This window comes from Atractosteus spatula, chromosome 8 (genome assembly GCF_055471065.1).
Source record: "Atractosteus spatula isolate fAtrSpa1 chromosome 8, fAtrSpa1.hap1, whole genome shotgun sequence".
Classification (NCBI taxonomy): Eukaryota; Metazoa; Chordata; class Actinopteri; order Semionotiformes; family Lepisosteidae; genus Atractosteus; species Atractosteus spatula.
The window spans coordinates 1957256-1980366 of NC_142713.1; the positions used below are offsets into that span (position 1 = coordinate 1957256).

General features: G+C 48.8%; 1 protein-coding gene across 1 annotated transcript in view; it reads left to right on the top strand.

Moving 5' to 3' along the window:
* The first annotated feature begins 318 nt into the window (after window positions 1–318).
* The window catches only part of shank1 (SH3 and multiple ankyrin repeat domains 1), a 124594-nt gene continuing 101801 nt past the window's right edge, over window positions 319–23111 (top strand). The window contains exon 1 of the mRNA XM_088923574.1: window positions 319–328. The gene's annotated coding sequence lies outside the window, so the exon portion shown is untranslated. The remainder of the gene's footprint in view (window positions 329–23111) is intronic.

Genomic DNA, 23111 nt, shown 5'->3' on the forward strand with positions numbered 1-23111 from the left:
TCCCTGCCCGGCATCAAAGGGAGCGGGAGTGCGAGCAGGAGAGGGGGGGTCTGGCTTGTATCTGGGTTGGAAGAGCTCAGAGAGGAGAGGGGGGGGGGCGGGGCGAGCGGGTGACGCGCCGCGGAGGGGGAGGAGCGGGGGGCGGGGCCGGCGGGAGGAAGGGAGGCAGCCAGGCAGCTGGGGAGCCAGAGAGAGAGAGAGACAGCGATCGGGGAGCTCCGGACGTGCCGAGCGGAGAGGAGCCTACAGCCTGCCCGTGAGAGAGAGAGAGAGCGAGAGAGAGCGAGGAAGAGCCCGGAGCACAGCCCTGCCGCGGAGACACGGACAGGTGGGATTCTGGTACGCGGACGAGACGGGCACGGAGCGGGAGAGAGCCGGGATATTCTGCCTCTTCTCCGCTGCCCCGGTTGTCTTTTTCCCCCGGAGTGATTTTTTTTCTCATACCCCCCCCCCCCCCCACCCCGCTGCTGGGGGTCTGCTGGTGGCTGAGCTCCTGCTGTGCTCTAAAGACCCCTCGCCGGCGGCCACTCGCCTGTCTCAGCACTGGGGAAACGCTGGAGCAGCTCATTCTACTACACAGTAAGACAGCATCCCTCTATCACAGAGCCCGAGAGAGAGAGAGAGAGAGAGAGGGTCGGGGTCGAGGAGAGACGGGGCTTCTGTATCTACTGAGCACAGAGAGAGGAGTGTTTCTGTATGTACTGAGCACAGAGAGAGGAGTGTTTCTGTATGTACTGAGCACAGAGAGAGAGGAGTGTTTCTGTATGTACTGAGCACAGAGAGAGGAGTGTTTCTGTATGTACTGAGCACAGGGAGAGGAGTGTTTCTGTATGTACTGAGCACAGAGAGAGAGGAGTGTTTCTGTATGTACTGAGCACAGAGAGAGGAGTGTTTCTGTATGTACTGAGCACAGAGAGAGGAGTGTTTCTGTATCTACTGAGCACAGAGAGAGGAGTGTTTCTGTATGTACTGAGCACAGAGAGAGAGGAGTGTTTCTCTATCTACTGAGCACAGAGAGAGAGGAGTGTTTCTGTATGTACTGAGCACAGAGAGAGGAGTGTTTCTGTATGTACTGAGCACAGAGAGAGAGGAGTGTTTCTCTATCTACTGAGCACAGAGAGAGGAGTGTTTCTGTATGTACTGAGCACAGAGAGAGGAGTGTTTCTGTATCTACAGTGAAGACTGATCACAGAGAGAGGGATGGAGGGATGAGAGAGATGGAGAGAGAGAGGAGTGTGTCTGTATCTACAGTGAAGACTGATCACAGAGAGAGGGATGGAGGGATGAGAGAGATGGAGAGAGAGGAGTGTTTCTGTATCTACAGTGAAGACTGATCACAGAGAGAGGGATGGAGGGATGAGAGAGATGGAGAGAGAGGAGTGTGTCTGTATCTACAGTGAAGACTGATCACAGAGAGAGGGATGGAGGGATGAGAGAGATGGAGAGAGAGAGGAGTGTTTCTGTATCTACAGTGAAGACTGATCACAGAGAGAGGGATGGAGGGATGAGAGAGAGGAGTGTTTCTGTATCTACAGTGAAGACTGATCACAGAGAGAGGGATGGAGGGATGAGAGAGATGGAGAGAGAGGAGTGTTTCTGTATCTACAGTGAAGACTGATCACAGAGAGGGATTGAGGGATGAGAGAGATGGAGAGAGGAGTGTTTCTGTATCTACAGTGAAGACTGATCACAGAGAGGGATGGAGGGATGAGAGAGATGGAGAGAGAGAGGAGTGTGTCTATCTACAGTGAAGACTGATCACAGAGAGAGGGATGGAGGGATGAGAGAGTTGGAGGAGAGAGAGGAGTGTGTCTGTATCTACAGTGAAGACTGATCACAGAGAGGGATGGAGGGATGAGAGAGATGGAGAGAGAGAAGTGTTTCTGTATCTACAGTGAAGACTGATCACAGAGAGGGATGGAGGGATGAGAGAGTTGGAGGAGAGAGAGGAGTGTGTCTGTATCTACAGTGAAGACTGATCACAGAGAGAGGGATGGAGGGATGAGAGAGTTGGAGGAGAGAGAGGAGTGTGTCTGTATCTACAGTGAAGACTGATCACAGAGGGATGGAGGGATGAGAGAGATGGAGAGAGAGAGGAGTGTGTCTGTATCTACAGTGAAGACTGATCACAGAGAGAGGGATGGAGGGATGAGAGAGATGGAGAGAGAGAGGAGTGTGTCTGTATCTACAGTGAAGACTGATCACAGAGAGGGATGGAGGGATGAGAGAGATGGAGAGAGAGAGGAGTGTGTCTGTATCTACAGTGAAGACTGATCACAGAGAGAGGGATGGAGGGATGAGAGAGGAGTGTTTCTGTATCTACAGTGAAGACTGATCACAGAGAGAGGGATGGAGGGATGAGAGAGATGGAGAGAGAGGAGTGTTTCTGTATCTACAGTGAAGACTGATCACAGAGAGGGATGGAGGGATGAGAGAGATGGAGAGAGGAGTGTTTCTGTATCTACAGTGAAGACTGATCACAGAGAGGGATGGAGGGATGAGAGAGATGGAGAGAGAGAGGAGTGTGTCTGTATCTACAGTGAAGACTGATCACAGAGAGAGGGATGGAGGGATGAGAGAGTTGGAGGAGAGAGAGGAGTGTGTCTGTATCTACAGTGAAGACTGATCACAGAGAGGGATGGAGGGATGAGAGAGATGGAGAGAGAGAAGTGTTTCTGTATCTACAGTGAAGACTGATCACAGAGAGGGATGGAGGGATGAGAGAGTTGGAGGAGAGAGAGGAGTGTGTCTGTATCTACAGTGAAGACTGATCACAGAGAGGGATGGAGGGATGAGAGAGATGGAGAGAGAGAGGAGTGTGTCTGTATCTACAGTGAAGACTGATCACAGAGAGAGGGATGGAGGGATGAGAGAGAGAGGAGTGTGTCTGTATCTACAGTGAAGACTGATCACAGAGAGAGGGATGGAGGGATGAGAGAGATGGAGAGAGAGAAGTGTTTCTGTATCTACAGTGAAGACTGATCACAGAGAGAGGGATGGAGGGATGAGAGAGATGGAGAGAGAGGAGTGTTTCTGTATCTACAGTGAAGACTGATCACAGAGAGAGGGATGGAGGGATGAGAGAGATGGAGAGAGAGAGGAGTGTGTCTGTATCTACAGTGAAGACTGATCACAGAGAGAGGGATGGAGGGATGAGAGAGTTGGAGGAGAGAGAGGAGTGTGTCTGTATCTACAGTGAAGACTGATCACAGAGAGAGGGATGGAGGGATGAGGGAGGGGTCTGTTTGAAAGTTACTGCACTCCAGTGTCTGAGACTACCTTCCTTTTAACACTGAGTGTGTGTGGGTGGAGGGCTGGTGAGGAGCGTTAAACTCACAGTAGTGCTCTGTCAGTTCCTGAGGGTGCTGAGAGACTGGGAGAGAGAGAGGACTGCATGTACAGTAAGAGTCACCTTTGTGAGTTCTGTCGGAGAAGACTGTAGTACAGAGTGAGGAGAGAGAGGGGTTAGGGGGACACAGTGGTGTGTGTGGGGTCTGTAGAGGGGTCTCTTGTACAGAGTGAGGAGAGAGGGGTTAGGGGGACACAGTGGTGTGTGTGGGGTCTGTAGAGGGGTCTCTTGTACAGAGTGAGGAGAGAGAGAGGGAGACACAGTGGTGTGTGTGGGGTCTGTAGAGGGGTCTCTTGTACAGAGTGAGGAGAGAGAGAGGGGGAGACACAGTGGTGTGTGTGGGGTCTGTAGAGGGGTCTCTTGTACAGAGTGAGGAGAGAGAGGGGTTAGGGAGACACAGTGGTGTGTGTGGGGTCTGTAGAGGGGTCTCTTGTACAGAGTGAGGAGAGAGAGAGGGAGAGACAGTGGTGTGTGTGGGGTCTGTAGAGGGGTCTCTTGTACAGAGTGAGGAGAGAGAGAGGGAGAGACAGTGGTGTGTGTGGGGTCTGTAGAGGGGTCTCTTGTACAGAGTGAGGAGAGAGAGGGGTTAGGGAGACACAGTGGTGTGTGTGGGGTCTGTAGAGGGGTCTCTTGTACAGAGTGAGGAGAGAGAGAGGGAGACACAGTGGTGTGTGTGGGGTCTGTAGAGGTGTCTCTTGTACAGAGTGAGGAGAGAGAGAGGGGTTAGGGAGACACGGTGGTGTGTGTGGGGTCTGTAGAGGGGTCTCTTGTACAGAGTGAGGAGAGAGAGGGGTTAGGGAGACACAGTGGTGTGTGTGGGGTCTGTAGAGGGGTCTCTTGTACAGAGTGAGGAGAGAGAGAGGGAGACACAGTGGTGTGTGTGGGGTCTGTAGAGGGGTCTCTTGTACAGAGTGAGGAGAGAGAGAGGGAGACACAGTGGTGTGTGTGGGGTCTGTAGAGGGGTCTCTTGTACAGAGTGAGGAGAGAGAGAGAGGGAGACACAGTGGTGTGTGTGGGGTCTGTAGAGGGGTCTCTTGTACAGAGTGAGGAGAGAGGGGTTAGGGAGACACAGTGGTGTGTGTGGGGTCTGTAGAGGGGTCTCTTGTACAGAGTGAGGAGAGAGAGAGGGAGACAGTGGTGTGTGTGGGGTCTGTAGAGGTGTCTCTTGTACAAAGTGAGGAGAGAGAGAGGGGTTAGGGAGACACGGTGGTGTGTGTGGGGTCTGTAGAGGGGTCTCTTGTACAGAGTGAGGAGAGAGAGGGGTTAGGGAGACACAGTGGTGTGTGTGGGGTCTGTAGAGGGGTCTCTTGTACAGAGTGAGGAGAGAGGGGTTAGGGAGACACAGTGGTGTGTGTGGGGTCTGTAGAGGGGTCTCTTGTACAGAGTGAGGAGAGAGGGGTTAGGGAGACACAGTGGTGTGTGTGGGGTCTGTAGAGGTGTCTCTTGTACAGAGTGAGGAGAGAGAGAGAGGGAGACACAGTGGTGTGTGTGGGGTCTGTAGAGGGGTCTCTTGTACAGAGTGAGGAGAGAGAGAGGGAGACACAGTGGTGTGTGTGGGGTCTGTAGAGGGGTCTCTTGTACAGAGTGAGGAGAGAGGGGTTAGGGAGACACAGTGGTGTGTGTGGGGTCTGTAGAGGGGTCTCTTGTACAGAGTGAGGAGAGAGAGGGGTTAGGGAGACACAGTGGTGTTTGTGGGGTCTGTAGAGGGGTCTCTTGTACAGAGTGATGAAGGAGCAGCCAGAGAGATGTGAGAAAGAAGAGAGAGAGATTTGAGGTGTAGGGACAGAAGTACTGTGTTAGTGTGTTACTATCACAGTGATGGAGAATCTTCTGTAGTATGAGAGAGAGGGAGATAGTAGAGACAGGAGTTGCCATCTACAGTATCTACATAATCTGCCTGTAGTTTCCACAGCTGTCATCTGCAGTGTCTACAGTATCTACAGTTTGAATCTACAGTGGCTACAGTTTGTCTGCAGTGTCTACGTTATGTATGTACAATGTCTAAACACAATATCTTCAGTATACAGCACCTCTCTCCAGTCTCTACTGTGTGAATCTGTAGTATCTGACTACATTATCTACAGTTTCTAAAGTATCTATTTGCAGTGTCAGCAGTTTCTACAGAATCTACAGTGTGTACCTGCAGTGTCTATCCATATTCTCTAAAACAACTGTCTACAGTTTTCTACAGTGTTTAACAGTAGTATCTATAGTGTCTTTACAGTATTTATCTGCGGTGTCTATATTTATATTTATATTATATTATAATGATAAATTACCTACAATGTCTGTCTACAGTAATTCACTTCAGTGTCTATGGTGTCTATCTGCAGGGTCTACACTGTTTACAGTATATGTCACGACAGTCTCTGTAGCAGCAACAGTGTGACAGACAGGCAGGTGTGTAATCTACAGTGAACAGCAGTGAGTGTGAGAGACAGGCAGGTGTGTAATCTACAGTGAACAGCAGTGAGTGTGACAGACAGGTGTGTAATCTACAGTGAACAGCAGTGAGTGTGACAGACAAGTGTGTAATCTACAGTGAACAGTGTTGAGTGTGACAGACAGACAGGTGTGTAATCTACAGTGAACAGCAGTGAGTGTGACAGACAGGCAGGTGTGTAATCTACAGTGAACAGCAGTGAGTGTGACAGACAGGTGTGTAATCTACAGTGAACAACAGTGTGTGTGACAGACAGGTGTGTAATCTACAGTGAACAGCAGTGTGTGTGACAGACAGACAGGTGTGTAATCTACAGTGAACAGTGTTGAGTGTGACAGACAGGTGTGTAATCTACAGTGAACAGCAGTGAGTGTGACAGACAAGTGTGTAATCTACAGTGAACAGTGTTGAGTGTGACAGACAGACAGGTGTGTAATCTACAGTGAACAGCAGTGAGTGTGACAGACAGGCAGGTGTGTAATCTACAGTGAACAGTGTTGAGTGTGACAGACAGGTGTGTAATCTACAGTGAACAGTGTTGAGTGTGACAGACAGGTGTGTAATCTACAGTGAACAGTGTTGAGTGTGACAGACAGACAGGTGTGTAATCTACAGTGAACAGTGTTGAGTGTGACAGACAGGCAGGTGTGTAATCTACAGTGAACAGTGTTGGGTGTGACAGACAGACAGGTGTGTAATCTACAGTGAACAGTGTTGAGTGTGACAGACAGGTGTGTAATCTACAGTGAACAGTGTTGAGTGTGACAGACAGACAGGTGTGTAATCTACAGTGAACAGTGTTGAGTGTGAAAGACAGGCAGGTGTGTAATCTAGAGTGAACAGTGTTGAGTGTGACAGACAGGCAGGTGTGTAATCTACAGTGAACAGTGTTGGGTGTGACAGACAGACAGGTGTGTAATCTACAGTGAACAGTGTTGAGTGTGACAGAGGCAGGTGTGTAATCTACAGTGAACAGTGTTGGGTGTGACAGACAGACAGGTGTGTAATCTACAGTGAACAGTGTTGAGTGTGACAGACAGGCAGGTGTGTAATCTACAGTGAACAGTGTTGGGTGTGACAGACAGACAGGTGTGTAATCTACAGTGAACAGTGTTGAGTGTGACAGACAGGCAGGTGTGTAATCTACAGTGAACAGTGTTGAGTGTGACAGACAGGTGTGTAATCTACAGTGAACAGTGTTGAGTGTGACAGACAGACAGGTGTGTAATCTACAGTGAACAGTGTTGAGTGTGACAGACAGGCAGGTGTGTAATCTACAGTGAACAGTGTTGGGTGTGACAGACAGACAGGTGTGTAATCTACAGTGAACAGTGTTGAGTGTGACAGACAGGTGTGTAATCTACAGTGAACAGTGTTGAGTGTGACAGACAGACAGGTGTGTAATCTACAGTGAACAGTGTTGAGTGTGACAGACAGGTGTGTAATCTACAGTGAACAGTGTTGAGTGTGACAGACAGACAGGTGTGTAATCTACAGTGAACAGTGTTGAGTGTGAAAGACAGGCAGGTGTGTAATCTAGAGTGAACAGTGTTGAGTGTGACAGACAGGCAGGTGTGTAATCTACAGTGAACAGTGTTGGGTGTGACAGACAGACAGGTGTGTAATCTACAGTGAACAGTGTTGAGTGTGACAGAGGCAGGTGTGTAATCTACAGTGAACAGTGTTGGGTGTGACAGACAGACAGGTGTGTAATCTACAGTGAACAGTGTTGAGTGTGACAGACAGGCAGGTGTGTAATCTACAGTGAACAGTGTTGGGTGTGACAGACAGACAGGTGTGTAATCTACAGTGAACAGTGTTGAGTGTGACAGACAGGCAGGTGTGTAATCTACAGTGAACAGTGTTGAGTGTGACAGACAGGTGTGTAATCTACAGTGAACAGTGTTGAGTGTGACAGACAGACAGGTGTGTAATCTACAGTGAACAGTGTTGAGTGTGACAGACAGGCAGGTGTGTAATCTACAGTGAACAGTGTTGGGTGTGACAGACAGACAGGTGTGTAATCTACAGTGAACAGTGTTGAGTGTGACAGACAGGTGTGTAATCTACAGTGAACAGTGTTGAGTGTGACAGACAGGTGCGTAATCTACAGTGAACAGTGTTGAGTGTGACAGACAGGCAGGTGTGTAATCTACAGTGAACAGTGTTGGGTGTGACAGACAGACAGGTGTGTAATCTACAGTGAACAGTGTTGAGTGTGACAGACAGGTGTGTAATCTACAGTGAACAGTGTTGAGTGTGACAGACAGGTGTGTAATCTACAGTGAACAGTGTTGAGTGTGACAGACAGACAGGTGTGTAATCTACAGTGAACAGTGTTGAGTGTGACAGACAGGCAGGTGTGTAATCTACAGTGAACAGTGTTGGGTGTGACAGACAGACAGGTGTGTAATCTACAGTGAACAGTGTTGAGTGTGACAGACAGGTGTGTAATCTACAGTGAACAGTGTTGAGTGTGACAGACAGGTGCGTAATCTACAGTGAACAGTGTTGAGTGTGACAGACAGGCAGGTGTGTAATCTACAGTGAACAGTGTTGGGTGTGACAGACAGACAGGTGTGTAATCTACAGTGAACAGTGTTGAGTGTGACAGACAGGTGTGTAATCTACAGTGAACAGTGTTGAGTGTGACAGACAGGTGTGTAATCTACAGTGAACAGTGTTGAGTGTGACAGACAGACAGGTGTGTAATCTACAGTGAACAGTGTTGAGTGTGACAGACAGGCAGGTGTGTAATCTACAGTGAACAGTGTTGGGTGTGACAGACAGACAGGTGTGTAATCTACAGTGAACAGTGTTGAGTGTGACAGACAGGTGTGTAATCTACAGTGAACAGTGTTGAGTGTGACAGACAGGTGTGTAATCTACAGTGAACAGTGTTGAGTGTGACAGACAGGCAGGTGTGTAATCTACAGTGAACAGTGTTGGGTGTGACAGACAGACAGGTGTGTAATCTACAGTGAACAGTGTTGAGTGTGACAGACAGGTGTGTAATTTACAGTGAACAGTGTTGAGTGTGACAGACAGGCAGGTGTGTAATCTACAGTGAACAGTGTTGAGTGTGACAGACAGGTGTGTAATCTACAGTGAACAGTGTTGAGTGTGACAAACAGGCAGGTGTGTAATCTACAGTGAACAGTGTTGAGTGTGACAGACAGACAGGTGTGTAATCTACAGTGAACAGTGTTGAGTGTGACAGACAGACAGGTGTGTAATCTACAGTGAACAGTGTTGAGTGTGACAGACAGGCAGGTGTGTAATCTACAGTGAACAGTGTTGAGTGTGACAGACAGGTGTGTAATCTACAGTGAACAGTGTTGAGTGTGACAGACAGACAGGTGTGTAATGTACAGTGAACAGTGTTGAGTGTGAAAGACAGGCAGGTGTGTAATCTAGAGTGAACAGTGTTGAGTGTGACAGACAGGCAGGTGTGTAATCTACAGTGAACAGTGTTGGGTGTGACAGACAGACAGGTGTGTAATCTACAGTGAACAGTGTTGAGTGTGACAGACAGGTGTGTAATCTACAGTGAACAGTGTTGAGTGTGACAGACAGGTGTGTAATCTACAGTGAACAGTGTTGAGTGTGACAGACAGACAGGTGTGTAATCTACAGTGAACAGTGTTGAGTGTGACAGACAGGTGTGTAATCTACAGTGAACAGTGTTGAGTGTGACAGACAGGCAGGTGTGTAATCTACAGTGAACAGTGTTGAGTGTGACAGACAGGTGTCTACAGTATCTGCACTGAAGGACAGAGAGTCAGGGATATGGCAGGGACCTGTAGCTCCTCTCCGTGGGACTGACCTGGAATTGTCCTGTGTGCCTTGTCCTCTCAGTGGGACACGTGCCTGAGTGTGTTCGGAGCGCGTGGATAAATGGGGTGGGCTTCATGACCTCATTGTGAGACAGATCTGATCTCGCCAGGATCCCGGGGTCCTTAGTCTTGGTTTCGGAGAAGTACTGAGAATCCTGCAGGACACTGACCAGTACGGTATAGAGGACTGTTCTCAGTCCCATCATGAGGACAGAGACACAGCTGAAATCTCCGGGCGGCTTCTCCTTACACAGAGAGCGGTGGGGGTCTGGAACAACTCCCCCCCCCCCCTCCTCCCCGCCCCTTAACCCAGCCAGGGGGCTGATACTTCCAGCATCACGGCTGGCCTTTGAGGAAGTTGAATTCCCGGTGGGAATGTTAGACCGGGAGGTTTGTAGCACCACAGCGCAGGCTGGCCCAGAAGTGCCTCTTCCCGCAGTATCTCGTGCGGCTCTGTGTGTGTGTGTGTGCTCGTGTATGCAGAGAGTGGGCCGGCCCAGCGATGGGGGGGGGCTGCCATCGTAGCTTCAAGTGGCTTGTGGAGAGTCGGAGAGGGATGGAGAGAGAGGGACAGGCGGAGAGCAGGAAAGAGGGATGGAGGGAGAGGGAAAGAGGGATGGAGGTCTGAATGTGAGAGCCTGCAGGAGAGAGGGATGCAGAGAGAGAGAGAGGGGGGGTGCGAAAGAGCTCCGAGTGCACAAGCCTGTGGTAGAGGCCAGAGAGAGAGAGAGAGAGAGAGAGAGAGAGAGAGAGAGAGAGAGAGAGAGAGAGAGAGAGAGAGAGAGAGAGAGAGAGAGAGAGAGAGAGAGAGAGAGAGAGAGAGAGAGAAGAAAAGATGTGTGTTGATGGAGAAATGAAGAGGAGCTATAATTAGCAACAGAGGAGAGAGGGAGGAAGAAATATCATCAAGAAAGAAGAAAGGACACACACCTGTACAGACTCTTACTGGAGACACTGTACAGACACACACACCTGTACAGACTCTTACTGGAGACACTGTACAGACACACACACCTGTACAGACTCTTACTGGAGACACTGTACAGACACACACCTGTACAGACTCTTACTGGACACACTGTATAGACACACACCTGTACAGACTCTTACTGGACACACTGTATAGACACACACCTGTACACACTCTTACTGGAGACACTGTACAGACACACACACCTGTACAGACTCTTACTGGAGACACTGTACAGACACACACACCTGTACAGACTCTTACTGGAGACACTGTACAGACACACACCTGTACAGACTCTTACTGGAGACACTGTATAGACACACACCTGTACAGACTCTTACTGGAGACACTGTACAGACACACACACACCTGTACAGACTCTTACTGGAGACACTGTATAGACACACACCTGTACAGACTCTTACTGGAGACACTGTATAGACACACACACCTGTACAGACTCTTACTGGAGACACTGTATAGACACACACCTGTACAGACTCTTACTGGAGACACTGTATAGACACACACACCTGTACAGACTCTTACTGGAGACACTGTACAGACACACACCTGTACAGACTCTTACTGGAGACACTGTACAGACACACACCTGTACAGACTCTTACTGGAGACACTGTATAGACACACACCTGTACAGACTCTTACTGGAGACACTGTACAGACACACACACCTGTACAGACTCTTACTGGAGACACTGTACAGACACACACACCTGTACAGACTCTTACTGGAGACACTGTATAGACACACACCTGTACAGACTCTTACTGGAGACACTGTATAGACACACACCTGTACAGACTCTTACTGGAGACACTGTACAGACACACACCTGTACAGACTCTTACTGGAGACACTGTATAGACACACACACACCTGTACAGACTCTTACTGGAGACACTGTACAGACACACACCTGTACAGACTCTTACTGGAGACACTGTATAGACACACACACACCTGTACAGACTCTTACTGGAGACACTGTACAGACACACACCTGTACAGACTCTTACTGGAGACACTGTATAGACACACACCTGTACAGACTCTTACTGTAGACACTGTATAGACACACACCTGTACAGACTCTTACTGGAGACTCTGTATAGACACACACCTGTACAGACTCGTACTGGAGACACTGTACAGACACACACACCTGTACAGACTCTTACTGGAGACACTGTATAGACACACACACACCTGTACAGACTCTTACTGGAGACACTGTACAGACACACATGTGTACAGACACACTGACTGAGACACACAGACCCACAGACTGGTTTGTCAGACAAACTTGCTGACTGACTGACCAGACCTCTGTCTTTTTTTTTTGTGTCTCTCAAACACACAAAAAAAAGTTGTGTTTTTCCAGTGTTTATTGCACTGGCCATCATGACTCCTCTGGGACACTTCAACTCTCCATATTTAGCCTCCCCTCCCCCTCCCCAGCTCGCCTCACCTCTTCCTCTCTCCAGTCGCTCATTCTGCCCTTTCTCAGAGCGAGGGATCACAGGAAACGACTGATCTGGGACAGCGCATCCCTGGCGCTGTGGCCTAATTCAGCATCCCTCCCCTCCCCTCTCGCTCCTCCTCCTGTCGGTCTCTCTCCCAGCGCAGGAGTTGCTGGGCTCCTCCGTCTCTGACCACGGCTGATGGGCTGTAGTGTCCAGTCCGGTGCAGGGTGTAAGAAACGCGTTCCCTGTCTGTTTTAACAGCAGCAACGGGACTGTTGCAGCAAGAGGGGGAAAGTGATAAATACAGCAGCAGGAACTGGTGGTGCAGTAAAGTCAGATGCAGCAGTAGGTGTAGAAGTACGTGCTGCAGTAAAGTCAGATACAGCAGCAGGTGTAGAAGTAGGTGCTGCAGTAAAGTCGAATACAGCAGTAGGTGTAGAAGTAGGTGCTGCAGTAAAGTCAGATACAGCAGTAGGTGTGGCAGTAAAGTCAGATGCAGCAGTGGGTGTAGAAGTAGGTGTGGCAGTAAAGTCAGACACAGCAGCAGGTGTAGAAGTACGCGCTGCAGTAAAGTCAGATACAGCAGCAGGTGTAGAAGTAGGTGCTGCAGTAAAGTCAGATACAGCAGTAGGTGTAGAAGTACGTGCTGCAGTAAAGTCAGATGCAGCAGTAGGTGTAGAAGTAGGTGTGGCAGTAAAGTCAGATGCAGCAGTAGGTGTAGAAGTAGGTGTGGTAGTAACGTCAGATGCATTAGTAGGTGTAGAAGTGTGGCAGTAAAGTCAGATACAGCAGTAGGTGTAGAAGTAGGTGTGGCAGTAAAGTCAGATGCAGCAGCAGGTGTAGAAGTAGGTGCTGCAGTAAAGTCAGATGCAGCAGCAGGTGTAGAAGTAGGTGTGGCAGTAAAGTCAGATGCAGCAGCAGGTGTAGAATAGGTGCTGCAGTAAAGTCAGATGCAGCAGCAGGTGTAGAAGTAGGTGCTGCAGTAAAGTCAGATGCAGTAGTAGGTGTAGAAGTGTGGCAGTAAAGTCAGATACAGCAGTAGGTGTAGAAGTAGGTGTGGCAGTAAAGTCAGATGCAGCAGCAGGTGTAGAAGTAGGTGCTGCAGTAAAGTCAGATGCAGCAGCAGGTGTAAAAGTAGGTGCTGCAGTAAAGTCAGATGCAGCAGTAGGTGAAGACGTAGGTACTGCAGTAAAGTCAGATGCAGCAGCAGGTGTAGAAGTAGGTGCTGCAGTACAGTCAGATGCAGCAGTATGTGTAGAAGTAGGTGCTGCAGTAAAGTCAGATGCAGCAGCAGGTGTAGAAGTAGGTGCTGCAGTAAAGTCAGATACAGCAGTAGGTGTAGAAGTAGGTGTGGCAGTAAAGTCAGATGCAGCAGCAGGTGTAGAAGTAGGTGCTGCAGTAAAGTCAGATGCAGTAGTAGGTGTAGAAGTGTGGCAGTAAAGTCAGATACAGCGGTAGGTGTAGAAGTAGGTGTGGCAGTAAAGTCAGATGCAGCAGCAGGTGTAGAAGTAGGTGCTGCAGTAAAGTCAGATGCAGCAGCAGGTGTAAAAGTAGGTGCTGCAGTAAAGTCAGATGCAGCAGTAGGTGTAGACGTAGGTACTGCAGTAAAGTCAGATGCAGCAGCAGGTGTAGAAGTAGGTGTGGCAGTAAGGTCAGATGCAGCAGTAGGTGTAGAAGTAGGTGCTGCAGTAAAGTCAGATGCAGCAGCAGGTGTAGAAGTAGGTGCTGCAGTAAAGTCAGATGCAGCAGTATGTGTAGAAGTAGGTGCTGCAGTAAAGTCAGATGCAGCAGCAGGTGTAGAAGTAGGTGCTGCAGTAAAGTCAGATGCAGTAGTAGGTGTAGAAGTGTGGCAGTAAAGTCAGATACAGCAGTAGGTGTAGAAGTAGGTGTGGCAGTAAAGTCAGATGCAGCAGCAGGTGTAGAAGTAGGTGCTGCAGTAAAGTCAGATGCAGCAGTATGTGTAGAAGTAGGTGTGGCAGTAAAGTCAGATGCAGCAGCAGGTGTAGAAGTAGTTGTGGCAGTAAAGTCAGATGCAGCAGTGGGTGTAGATGTAGGTGCTGCAGTAAAGTCAGATGCAGCAGTAGGTGTAGAAGTAGGTGTGGCAGTAAAGTCAGATGCAGCAGCAGATGTAGAAGTAGGTGTGGTAGTAACGTCAGATGCATTAGTAGGTGTAGAAGTAGGTGCTGCAGTAAAGTCAGATGCAGCAGTAGGTGTAGAAGTAGGTGTGGCAGTAAAGTCAGATGCAGCAGCAGGTGTAGAAGTAGGTGTGGCAGTAAAGTCAGATGCAGCAGCAGGTGAAGAAGTAGGTGCTGCAGTAAAGTCAGATGCAGCAGCAGGTGTAGAAGTAGGCGCTGCAGTACAGTCAGATGCAGCAGCAGGTGTAGAAGTACGCGCTGCAGTAAAGTCAGATGCAGCAGCAGGTGAAGAAGTAGGTGCTGCAGTAAAGTCAGATACAGCAGCAGGTGTAGAAGTACGTGCTGCAGTAAAGTCAGACACAGCAGTAGGTGTAGAAGTAGGTGCTGCAGTAAAGTCAGATACAGCAGCAGGTGTAGAAGTAGGTGTGGCAGTAAAGTCAGATGCAGCAGCAGGTGTAGAAGTAGGTGCTGCAGTAAAGTCAGATACAGCAGTTGGTGTAGAAGTACGCGCTGCAGTAAAGTCAGATGCAGCAGTGGGTGTAGAAGTAGGTACTGCAGTAAAGTCAGATGCAGCAGCGGGTGTAGAAGTAGGTTCTGCAGTAAAGTTAGATGCATTAGTAGGTGTAGAAGTAGGTGTGGCAGTAAAGTCAGATGCAGCAGTGGGTGTAGAAGAAGGTACTGCAGTAAAGTCAGATGCATTAGTAGGTGTAGAAGTAGGTGCTGTCGTAAAGTCAGATGCAGCAGCAGGTGTAGAAGTAGGTGTGGCAGTAAAGTCAGATGCAGCAGCAGGTGTAGAAGTAGGTGCTGCAGTAAAGTTAGAGACTTAAGTAGATACGCTGGCTTCTCTCCAGACACAGCTGGATGAGCTCCTGCAGTCAGGACAGGAGGCTCTTCTGTACACAGAGGGTGGTGGGAGTGGGGAACAAGCTGCCCAGCCATGTTGTTGAAGCCACTAAGACCCTCTTATCAATTATCTTCCAATTACTAAACGATCCAGAAGGACCGTGTGGCCTCATCTCGTCTGTAACTGTTCCTGGGCTCTGATGTTGATCGCGAGGACGTTCCCACCTCCTGGGGCTGTCAGGGGCGAACATCCCGAGGTGAGACCTCCACACGGATGTAATACAGCCTGCCTCCTCCACACACTCCAGCCCCCTGCACCCACAGCAGTACTGAGGGAGGACTGAGTCACTGCTGCACTGCAGGTGCCCTGGGCTGCCACAGGGGGGCAGTACTGTGCTTGGAGTCATGAGCCATCAGGAGAACTGACCCACTGCAGCACAGAGCCTCTCCGATCTACTCCTCTCCCTCCTGTGGAATCTCCTGGATTCCCATTAATCCGTGAATCCAGGGAGCGGCCAGTTAACGCACAGTTCCTGTCCCTACTTCCCCTCTCCCTGCTGTGGAACCTCAGTCCCTCTGGATGTCCAGTGCTCCTTCAGACCAGGTGTGCCTTGTCTCGGGCTGGCTCGTGTCCTGGACGGGGGGCTCCCCGTGGACAGACGTCCGATGTGGAGCGATATGGCTGACCGACCAGCATCACTCATACTGAACCCCCCCCACCCCCCGAAATTCCCCCTCCTGCCCCACACAGATGGGACAGCCCGACAGAGAGAGAGGCATGATGGAACACGCCAGCAGAGCAAGACAGAGGCGTTCTCGGAGAGGGAGGGATGGAAGGGTTACGCAGAAGAGAGAGAAGGGTGGGTGGCGGGGGGGAGGGAGAAAATTGGACGCTCCAGTTTCCCAGGAAAGTGGGGCGCAGTGTTCTCTGGATCTATCCCAGCTGAATTTCCAGGGGACTGAAGACTGAAAATATCTTCTCTACACACTGTCCTACATAGAGAGTGAGAAAGAGAGAGAGGCTAAACCAGAATCACTGCCTGATCAACTGGACACTCCAGTACATGAACACTGCACTGAGAGAGAGAGGGGTTCATACACACACACTGACTGGACACTCCAGTACATTAACACTGCACTGAGAGAGAGAGGGGTTAATACACACACTGACTGGACACGCCAGTACATTAACACTGCACTGAGAGAGAGAGGGGTTCATACACACACACTGACTGGACACTCCAGTACATTAACACTGCACTGAGAGAGAGAGGGGTTAATACAGACACACTGACTGGACACTCCAGTACATTAACACTGCACTGAGAGAGAGAGGGGTTAATACACACACACTGACTGGACACTCCAGTACATTAACACTGCACTGAGAGAGAGAGGGGTTCATACAGACACACTGACTGGACACTCCAGTACATTAACACTGCACTGAGAGAGAGAGGGGTTAATACACACACACTGACTGGACACTCCAGTACATTAACACTGCAGTGAGAGAGAGAGAGGTTAATACAGACACACTGACACTGATTCTCTGTGATCTCGTCTCTCTCTCACTGTGTCTCCTGTCCTGTTGTGTGTGTTTATCACTGAGGGATTCTCTGTGATCTCCTCTCTCTCACTGTGTCTCCTGTCCTGTTGTGTGTGTTTCTTACTCAGGGATTCTCTGTGATCTCCTCTCTCTCTCACTGTGTCTCCTGTCCTCTTGTGTGTGTTTATCACTGAGGGAGTCTCTGTGATCTCCTCTCTCTCTCACTGTGTCTCCTGTCCTCTTGTGTGTGTTTATCACTGAAGGTTTCTCTGTGATCTCCTCTCTCTCTCACTGTGTCTCCTGTCCTGTTGTGTGTGTTTATTACTCAGGGATTCCCTGCTATATCCTCTCTCTCAGTCTGTCCTTCTCTACTGTGTTTGTATTATTAGTTGATTCTCTGGAAACTCTCTTTGTTCTCCCAATCGCCCCTGTCCTTATCCGTCTTGATTACTCAGCAGTATGCAAAAAGGAGACTTTTCTTTCTCATTTACATTCTTCCAAACAATTATTCACTTTTTGACTTTCTTGACCTCTAAGATTGTAGTTTCCCCTCTCTCTCATTAATGTACTGTCCAAACACCCAGTGTGTGTGTATTAACCCCTCTCTCTCTCAGTGCAGTGTTAATGTACTGGAGTGTCCAGTCAGTGTGTGTGTATGAACCCCTCTCTCTCTCAGTGCAGTGTTAATGTACTGGAGTGTCCAGTCAGTGTGTCTGTATTAACCCCTCTCTCTCTCAGTGCAGTGTTAATGTACTGGAGTGTCCAGTCAGTGTGTCTGTATTAACCCCTCTCTCTCTCAGTGCAGTGTTAATGTACTGGAGTGTCCAGTCAGTGTGTGTGTATTAACCCCTCTCTCTCTCAGTGTGGTGTGAATATAGTGAATGAAAGACACTGACAGTAAATGTCATGACTACCTGACATGCCGATTGAATGACGCATCAGTGCAGTCAGAACTTCACTGCCTCTCCTCCCCTCCTCACCCCCATCTCTCCACTGTCTCTCCCACCCCTTGACTCTCTCTCTTCTTCCCTGGATGAAGATGAGAAGGGGATTAAATCGAATTAGCAATGGAGAGAAGCCTGATGGGAGATTTGCAGTCAGGGGAGGAGGCAGAGGCTGGAGTCTCACTGGGGCTTTCATGCTCTGGAGGCAGAGGCTGGGGGAGGGGGGTCTCAGGACGGACAGGGCAAGGAGGACAGTCTTGGGGGGGTTTTCAGTTCTCATTTAGTCTTCGTGGGCAGACTGACCCCGAGAGTGACTGAGCTGTAACGATTCAGGGGCAGACACCTGAGCTCCCAGAGTCCGGACGCTGTCTCCCCCAGCACCCGTAGGAAACCACAGAGTTTTAATGAACGGTTTCAGCTGCGCTGGTGTGTCGTTTTCTCCGTGCGTGGCGGTTCTCCTCATTGAGACGCGATCGGAAGTGATCAGTGAGTTGTTTGTGATTTGATTTTCGACACGCCGCGGTTTTCCCGAGTACAGAGACATGGTACGTCGGCTCTGGCTTGCCCGAGAGCTCAGCAGGAGTAAAACGGGATTTCCGTTGATGCCCTTTGCCCAGTCCTCCTCTTCCTTGGTTTCTCTTTTCGTGTCTCCTCATGCCCCACTCTGTGCTGATTCTGATCGCCGAATCCAGAAATATGAAGCAAATGGCATCTGTAGACAGGGAGGTGGAGCACAGCTCTACAGCAGATGAGTGCATAACAGAATCTGATCATCAGCCTGTATGACACCATCAACACCCATAACACCATCAGTGTCAGTAACACCATCGTCACCAGTAACACCCTCACTGTCAGTAACACCATCATCACTAATAACACCCTCACTGTCAGTAACACCATCATCACCGATAACACCCTCACTGTCAGTAACACCATCATCACTAATAACACCCTCACTGTCAATAACACCATCATCACCGATAACACCCTCACTGTCAATAACACCATCATCACTAATAACACTCTCAATGTCAATAACACCCTCACTGTCAATAACACCATCATCACTAATAACACCCTCACTGTCAGTAACACCATCATCACCGATAACACCCTCACTGTCAGTAACACCATCATCACTAATAACACCCTCACTGTCAATAACACCATCATCACTAATAACACCCTCACTGTCAGTAACACCATCATCACCGATAACACCCTCACTGTCAATAACACCATCATCACTAATAACACTCTCACTGTCAATAACACTCTCACTGTCAATAACACCATCATCACTAATAACACCATCATCACCAATAACACCCTCACTGTCGGTAACACCATCATCACCGATAACACCCTCACTGTCAATAACACCATCATCACCAATAACACCCTCACTGTCAATAACACCATCATCACTAATAACACTCTCACTGTCAATAACACTCTCACTATCAATAACACCCTCATCACTAATAACACCCTCATCACTAATAACACCCTCACTGTCAGTAACACCATCATCACCGATAACACCCTCACTGTCAATAACACCATCATCACTAATAACACTCTCAATGTCAATAACACCATCATCACCAATAACACCCTCACTGTCAATAACACCATCATCACTAATAACACCCTCACTGTCAATAACACCATCATCACCGATAACACCCTCACTGTCAGTAACACCATCATCACTAATAACACTATCATCACTAATAACACCATCATCATCAATAACACCCTCACTGTCGGTAACACCATCGTCACCAATAACACCCTCACTGTCGGTAACACCATCATCACTAATAACACTTTCACTGTCAATAATACCATCATCACTAATAACACCCTCACTGTCAATAACACCATCATCACTAATAACACTTTCACTGTCAATAACACCATCATCACCAATAACACCCTCACTGTCAATAACACCATCATCACTAATAACACTCTCACTGTCAATAACACCATCATCACTAAAAACACTCTCACTGTCAATAACACTCTCACTGTCAATAACACCATCATCACTAATAACACCATCATCACCGATAACACCCTCCCTGTCAATAACACCATCATCACCGATAACACTTTCACTGTCAATAACACCATCATCACTAATAACACCCTCACTGTCAATAACACCATCATCACTAATAACACCATCATCACTAATAACACCATCATCATCAATAACACCCTCACTGTCGGTAACACCATCGTCACCAATAACACCCTCACTGTCGGTAACACCATCATCACTAATAACACTTTCACTGTCAATAATACCATCATCACCAATAACACCCTCACTGTCAATAACACCATCATCACCAATAACACCCTCACTGTCAATAACACCATCATCACCAATAACACTTTCACTGTCAGTAACACCATCATCACTAATAACACCCTCACTGTCAGTAACACCCTCACTGTCAGTAACACCATCATCACTAATAACACCCTCACTGTCGGTAACACCATCATCACTAATAACACTTTCACTGTCAATAATACCATCATCACTAATAACACCATCATCACTAATAACACTTTCACTGTCAGTAACACCATCATCACCGAAAACACCCTCACTGTCAATAACACCATCATCACTAATAACACCCTCACTGTCAGTAACACCATCATCACTAATAACACCATCATCACCGATAACACCCTCACTGTCAATAACACCATCATCACTAATAACACCCTCACTGTCAGTAACACCATCATCACTAATAACACCATCATCACCGATAACACCCTCACTGTCAATAACACCATCATCACTAATAACACCCTCACTGTCAGTAACACCATCATCACCAATAACACCCTCACTGTCAGTAACACCCTCACTGTCAAAAACACCTTCATCACTAATAACACCATCATCACTAATAACACTTTCACTGTCAGTAACACCATCATCACTAATAACACCCTTACTGTCAGTAACACCATCATCACCGATAACACCCTCACTGTCAATAACACCATCATCACTAATAACACTTTCACTGTCAGTAACACCATCATCACTAATAACACCCTTACTGTCAGTAACACCATCATCACCGATAACACCCTCACTGTCAATAACACCATCATCACTAATAACACTCTCACTGTCAATAACACCATCATCACTAATAACACCCTCACTGTCAATAACACCATCATCACTAATAACACCATCATCACTAATAACACTTTCACTGTCAGTAACACCATCATCACTAATAACACCCTCACTGTCAATAACACCATCATCACCAATAACACCATCATCACCAATAACACCATCATCACTAATAACACCCTCACTGTCAGTAACACCCTCACTGTCAGTAACACCATCATCACCAATAACACTCTCACTGTCAGTAACACCCTCACTGTCAGTAACACCATCATCACTAATAACACCATCACTGTCAATAACACCATCATCACCGATAACACCCTCACTGTCAATAACACCATCATCACCAATAACACCATCATCACCAATAACACCATCATCACTAATAACACCCTCACTGTCAGTAACACCCTCACTGTCAGTAACACCATCATCACCAATAACACTCTCACTGTCAGTAACACCCTCACTGTCAGTAACACCATCATCACTAATAACACCATCACTGTCAATAACACCATCATCACCGATAACACCCTCACTGTCAGTAACACCATCATCACCAATAACACTCTCACTGTCAGTAACACCCTCACTGTCAGTAACACCATCATCACTAATAACACCATCACTGTCAATAACACCATCATCACCGATAACACCCTCACTGTCAGTAACACCCTCACTGTCAATAACACCATCATCACCGATAACACCCTCACTGTCAGTAACACCATCATCACTAGTAACACCCTCACTGTCAGTAACACCCTCACTGTCAGTAACACCATCATCACTAGTAACACCCTCACTGTCAGTAACACCCTCACTGTCAGTAACACCATCATCACCAATAACACTTTCACTGTCAGTAACACCATCATCACTAATAACACCCTCACTGTCAATAACACCATCATCACCAATAACACCATTATCACCACTAACTCCCTCACTGTCAGTAACCCATGACTGTCCATTAACCTCCCAGTATATGTTGGGAGGAAGCGAGAGCGCCCAGATCGGACCCATGTGAACGTGGGAGGAACATACAGACTCCGCACAGACGGCCCCCCCAGGGACCGGAGCTCAGGGCCCCAGCGCTGAGAGGCACAGGGCTCATCACTGCGGCACTGTGGCACCCTCAGCGGGCAGGGAGTTGGGCCAGCTCCTGGCTTCCTGCTTTCGAACAGCAGTGAGGACGTTGGCACCGAGAGCAGTGGCCGACAGGGGGCGGCCATGTTGACTACAGCATCATCGTGACGAGAGAAGATTTTAACTTGAGAGTGTCACCGTCGTAGGGCTGTTCCCTTCCCGCTGGACAGCACGACGGCGTTAATTATTATTATTATTATTATTATTATTAATGTGCAGCAGAATTCACCGCTGAACCGGGAAGTGGGATAAGAGATGCCTGACCGTCAGTGTTAACCCCCATCTACCTACCCTCTCGCTCTCTTACCCTCTCTGTGTCTGCGAGTGGGTCCTCCTTCTGGCTCCTAACAGGCAGCACAGTACTGCCCCCCTGTGGCAGCCCAGGGCACCTGCGGTGTTGGACTGATGGCTCATGACTCCAAGCACAGTACTGCCCCCCTGTGGCAGCCCAGGGCACCTGCGGTGTTGGACTGATGGCTCATGACTCCAAGCACAGTACTGCCGCCCTAAGGCAGCCCAGGGCACCTGCAGCGCAGCAGTGACTCAGTCCTCCCTCAGTACTGCTGTGGGTGCAGGGGGCTGGAGTGTGTGGAGGAGGCAGGCTGTATTACATCCGTGTGGAGGTCTCACCTCGGGATGTTCGCCCCTGACAGCCCCAGGAGGTGGGAACGTCCTCGCGATCAACATCAGAGCCCAGGAACAGTTACTGACGAGAGGAGGCCATACGGTCCTTCTGGATCGTTTAGTAATTGGAAGATAATTGATAAGAGGGTCTTAGTGGCTTCAACAACATGGCTGGGCAGCTTGTTCCCCACTCCCACCACCCTCTGTGTACAGAAGAGCCTCCTGTCCTGACTGGAGGAGCTCACCCAGCTGTGTCTGGAGAGAAGCCAGGGTATCGGCTTCAGTAACATGGCTGGGCAGCTTGTTCCCCACCCCCACCACCCTCTGTGTAAAGAAGCCCCTCCTGTCCTGACTGGAGGAGCTCACCCAGCTGTGTCTGGAGAGAAGCCAGGGTATCGGCTTCAACCACAGGGCTGGGCAGCTTGTTCCCCACCCCCACCCCCCTCTGTGTACAGAAGAGCCTCCTGTCCTGACTGGAGGAGCTCACCCAGCTGTGTCTGGAGAGAAGCCAGGGTATCGGCTTCAGCAACAGGGCTGGGCAGCTTGTTCCCCACCCCCACCACCCTCTGTGTACAGCAGAGCCTC